The sequence below is a fragment of the Manduca sexta genome, chromosome 25, assembly GCF_014839805.1.
Source record: "Manduca sexta isolate Smith_Timp_Sample1 chromosome 25, JHU_Msex_v1.0, whole genome shotgun sequence".
Classification (NCBI taxonomy): Eukaryota; Metazoa; Arthropoda; class Insecta; order Lepidoptera; family Sphingidae; genus Manduca; species Manduca sexta.
This window is the reverse complement of record NC_051139.1, coordinates 9,762,688-9,768,687: the sequence shown is the minus strand read 5'-3', so window position 1 is coordinate 9,768,687 and position 6,000 is coordinate 9,762,688.

The following is a 6,000-nucleotide window of genomic DNA, read 5'->3' as shown; positions in this document are numbered from 1 at the left end:
AATAAAAAAAATCTAAAAAAGGAAATATTACCAAAATTAGCTATTCGTTTATATGAACACCATGAGTTTCTAAAAATACGCTCGAAAATAATCTTATTTACTCTCCAATTATTTTTGTAGTCAACAACAAATATATTAATACAAAATTTATTCAATTTAGAATTTAATGTCAAATCAATTATTTTCATTGCTCCTAGATCATTTTCCAAGTATAGAAATGTTCATGACGGCAATGTTAAAAGAGAGATGTTAACATTAAATTCAAAGGTAAAAGGTACAATGCTCTCTAGCAGTTTAATTATACAAAGTCATGTTAAGTACAAGTGGCGTGTAACGGTGACCGTTTCAGGCGGCCGTAGCCTGTGTCCCGCCCCTCACGCTCCTTCTAATTACGCGGCGAGAAAAACTAGTAATGATGCTGCATTACGCAATATGCCCGTGTCGTGAAAGTAACGGGAAATCATATGCCATTTCGATTGTAGTGAATGAATCAAGGCATATGCGAAATGACCAGCGAATTTTTTCGCCTGGAATACAATAACGAGTCATCATTACGCCTGCAGCTGACAACAGATTTATAAAACGTATCAAAATTCAAAGCTACAGTTTTTACAAATTGTTTTATTATATATTTTAGAGTTTTGATAGCTTGCACTGCATAAACTCAGCAGGTTTATTCATATGTTCCAAAATATCCACATTCGCTTGCATATTTATTTTTTAAAGCCCGTACAAGGAAAGGTCACGGGAGTTCAGTCCCGAGGGTGCAGATGTTCAGCAGGTGTATGCACAGCTGTACTCAGCACGTGTCGTAATTAGAACAACTGAAAAACACCAATCCGACCACAGATGACAAATATAATTACAGCACACGAATCAGTCCGATATTGGCTTGATGTATTAGTTATTGTACAAAAGGTAACATGCGCTACAAACTATAACAATAACAAAGTAGCAATAATTACATTTATTTTAGGTCGTGTTTCATTTTGTGCTTATTTAAAAATACAGTATGTATTTTAGGTTGAAATAAGATTGTTTTCTTATTTAAAGGGTATCCTATTATAATTATACACGTGTTTCACATTCAATGTTCAATTAACGTTCCGCTTATAATAAATATTTTGTTTTATTCAACGCTTTACAAAATAATGGTTTAAAAAACCTTCAAATTAGAGAAAGTATACAAAGACATCACGAGCTCGTAGTAAACGTTACAAATATCGACTTATTCGTAAGATGTGACTTTTTATGTTCGCTGCAGAGTAAATATCCATTAGGGAGCTAAGTAATGGCCCCTGGCACATTAGGTTCCGAGGTCGCCTTGCCTTATTAAAGCCTCACTTTTTCTTGTAGATAATAAAACGTATGCCTTACATTACATAACTTAAGATTATTTCATAATCGTTTTAATAATGTCATCAAGAATATAATCACGTAGGGAGACTTTATTAAAAACTCACCCACATCAAAAAATTTCCTATGAATATTAATTTAAGAAACTATAGACTATTATAGACTTTAAATATAGAATGAACAATAGGCAGTGCATGTGGGCATGTGAGCGGCACAAGTAAAATGTAAATGGAGCAGCAAACATCGGGCGCGGCGCGAATATCTGGTGCGATAAATCGTCGGTGACATCGGCGCTAGTCGCTGCCGCTGCCAGCTTTATATACTTCCACAATTAATTTTTTAACGGTCCACTGATTATTTAGCATCGTTTACATTCATTCTTTATTGTATGACTTGCGATAAGTATGCGAAAATATTATTATGTTACATTATTGTATTTTAATTGTTATATTTATTACACCTTTATTATTTTATCTCTGCATCCCTAAAATGTAGGCCGGTAGAAAATGCTTTCGTTATTACGCCACCTTTGCCTTTACATTTTTTGTGTAAAAAGTAAACATTCCCGGACCAAAGAAGCGACTATGGAATGAAAAATATTTCGCGACTTAGTGACCTATTTTGGATTTAGACGTGATAGACGACATATTTATCTGTTTAAAATGTTTTGTATTATTGTTTCCATTCGCATTTAGGTTCAAGGCCTACATACTAAAATATGATAATACGTTAACATAGGTATTGCGAATACTTGAATCTAAAAATCAGTCTGAATAATATAAAGTAGACGCAAATGTCATTGTAGCAGTTATGAGGTACATAATAAATTATAACGTTGGTCATTGTTAATCGTTATGATTTAAAATTAGGGTCATTACGCCAGTGTCGCGACTAGTTCTAGCAAGGGGGTGACCAGTTGCTTTATTAAATTTCTTTAATTACATATAATATAATAACCTTTCTTTTCGAAATAAATACAAAAGTTTGCGCTATATATTTCCCTGGATAGAAAGTGGCCTATATCCTTTCCAGATTCTGAAAATGTTTCCTCACCAACTTCAGTTTTGTCATTTATTATATATTATTTTGAATCGACTAACGTAAACAACTCAATTAAGTAGCCACTAACAGGGATAACGATCCTATTCTAAAACAAAGGCTGCTCTATGGTCGAACAGCTCCAACCTTCGCTATAAAACCTTAAAAAAGTTATGTATCCCATCTTGTGAATACATAATTAATTATAATCTGATTAAAATATTTTTAATAAGTAGTTCAAATGCTAAAACAAACCCGTCGCCTGTGAATCTTAGTAGCGAGGCTCCGTTTGAGGTAACCCCTTTCTGCCAGCGCACAAAGGTCAAATTGTCGGTCATTGACGAGAGGAACACGCTTAACTGCTCATTAGTGACCCGTACTGTATTCTACCCATTTAAGATGCGTATTAAAAAGCAAAATACGCACTTGTCAACAACACTAGAAATAAAACAAATCTGTTTTACGGGGCTAAAGCGCTTTTTATTTTACTCACTTCAGACCTGAGACTGCTCATTTCCAGTTCAACTTCCAAGATCAAAACACTCACAGTTAATCTAAGCGTTTGAAAGCCGTCACAAACAGTTCCTTTAGGCTGTTTCTGCGTAATATTGAACTAGACTGAAGCGCGGTGCATCGAACTCGGCAAAAGTTTCTTGAACGAACGAGGTACAGTTGGCATACTAGAACAAATATAACTTCAGTGCACTGAAGTCTGGGGTAATAAACGAGGAATGGTCGAATTGAGTCGAAGTCGCTGGCCGCTGCGCCGCGCCGCTTGCCACATAAACCGTGTTAGAGCGACGCGGCGCGTTCCGACGCACATCGTTCGTGCGTCTGATTGTGTTTTATTTGCGGCGCTTCGTCTATAAAAAGATCCCGCATGTGCACTCTACACCCGTCTGCCACTTTGTCTACTTCCAGTTCCAAGGGACTTGATTACAATAGATTTTATAAAGAATATAGAGATATCGGGGTACGAGGTTTGATCGATTTTATATTACATTTATGTTTTAGTGTAACGACAAAAGTCTACACCAATATGCCTCTATGTAAATTGTGGTATATGAAATGCGCTGTTATATTAGCCACGAAATCCTAAAACTATTTCACTTTGACAACTATTCATTAGAACAGTTCAACCGAGACCCTCGGTATAACGCGTCTAATTCAAAAAGACACGTTCGGTTGAGGCCGCGTGCGTAGAGCGTTGAACGTGGAGCGTCGAGAGGCGAGTGCCAAACCGCAAGGTGGCTTAAACTGTATCATGTAACATTATCCTGATGGAAGTGCGGTCACAGCTGGCTCTCGGCCGGTTCGATGCCGCCACACCGCCACCGCGCCGACACACCGGGTTCTTGCAATACCTCACATGCAATAAAATCAACAAAATTATAGCGAGATATTTCAATACATATTATTGCCATTATTAGAAAGTGTTTTTGGTATAGCCAAATCTTATTTCGCGGTAATAGAGTTGCGGGTTAGTCGTTCATTTAGTTCCCGTATACGCCCGTAAAAATAATTGTATTCCTGCAAATGTAATTTTAAGCAGAGGGTGAGCAAGACAGTGCGTGTCCCGGTGGCCGGCGCCGTCTGGCCGCCTGCGCCGCATCGGTGACTCATTGGACTCTCCACACAGCGCTGCGCACTCCCCCTTCGCTCGTACCCATTTTACCCCATAATTGATGTTGTTATCCGACGCGCACACATCCAACTTTTATTAGCTTTTTAATTTCAATATTAATTGGTACGGATGGTCATTCCGTCTTTATTACTTATAATAATTTCATCAGTTTCGTGAGTTGCAATTAATCAAGGTACTCCGCAGCTGTGTCATCATGCATTTTGGAAATTTATTACATATTCTGTCATATCCAGACGTGATAAGGTTTTAATTGAGAGATTTCATGCTTGATGTATTAAATTTACCGCATTAAGTTTTCTGAATTTAAATATATTGTATGGCAGGCGCGGGCGGACCAGTCGCGTGTCATGCACCCCTGCGCACCCTCACTGGCACGCAACAGAATTACTTAGCCCCGCTTATGAAAATGTCAGTATCTGTCCTTGCTTAGATTTAAATATTTGATACTCAATGAAACGATCACTTCTTATTACATGACGTTACACAAAAACATCTTCGTTCGAAAATATGTTCATGTGATGTAAATATGTAAAATTCCGTCGTGTGAGTAAGAATATTTTCGGCAAGTGGTATCGTAACGTACGAAAAACGATTTCCGTAGGTACTCGTGATATTTCCTTAGAGATGCAAAGCAATTTTCTGCTAGAGATAGCCTCTATAAACGGGTTCGCTTACACGCAATATTTATTTGAAAAAACAACACACGATAATAATCTTTTTATAGAAGAACCCTGTATTTACGCCATCGTTGTTTAGAGTTTTAAACATAAAAGCGCCGTTACTGGGATTTTGCCAAGTGAGAAGATGATTTTGCAGATGCCTAAACAGTGCCGTCAAGCGTATAATATAAGCATTACAGGAAATATACCGACTATGAAAATAAAAACCCTCAATTAACAGACACCATCTGGTCTGACAGCTTCATTGATCTATAAATTGCAGTTGCGTTGTTCACTAAAAACTAATAATAATCGAACCCGTTCTATAAACCCGTTCTTGATATTAAAAACGTTATAGACACTTGTACGGCTGTATTTTAATTTGATTAGTTCTAATAATACAGCATATTTTATGCTTCATTTCATAGAATTCTCAGATTGATTCGGTTATACAATCATTTTAGAACATCGTGTGTTGGTAGCTTTTACCAATTTAATAATTCGTTAACTACTTGCCTACATTTCGGAGAAATACGAGAATTCACGAAATGACTTATGAGTAAACCGGGTGTCGTGATACATTTGCATGTCGATGTGGAATCGAGATAAAATCACCGACAGACGAACACGACAGTTGTTCTGCTTCTGAACCAACTGGAACAGTTAATTATTTTTACCACTAGCATGTAATTGCTCATTTTGAACATGCTTCATAGCGGTAAAACTGCCTTTTAAAACGCAAGTATCTTGTATAATGTAATAAAACAGTTACATAAATAGCGCTCTTTGGACCAGTGAAAAGGTGGTTGAGCAATGCATTTGCCTACAGCATGAAGAGACCAGACCGACCAGGATAGTACCACTATCTCATAGAATCAACCTGAAGTTACATGGAGGTGAGGTGGGTTGCGTTTTGTAAATTTCTTTTCAATTTCTCTAAGGCCGGAATCGTGTACAAAATTCTTCTGAAATTATGTAGACATACGTGTGGAGAAGACCAATTGATATTAAGTACCCCACATCATCGTTTGCTTAATAAAAGCCTAATAAGGATATAAAAAAACGACAATATATATTTACAAACCTTTAATAAATTTCATAAACACGTGTTTATTCTATTAATATGTGTTTACAATTCTATGAATATCATTGAAAAACATACAACAAAATCTGCTGAAGGTATACTTTACCGCTCACCTCAAACTTGATTGAAGATCAAAAGGTACCAACCCGGATAAATGTGGTATCTGGTCGAAAAGATTAGGCGTCTTAAGGTATTACACCCGTATCACCACGGTAAAA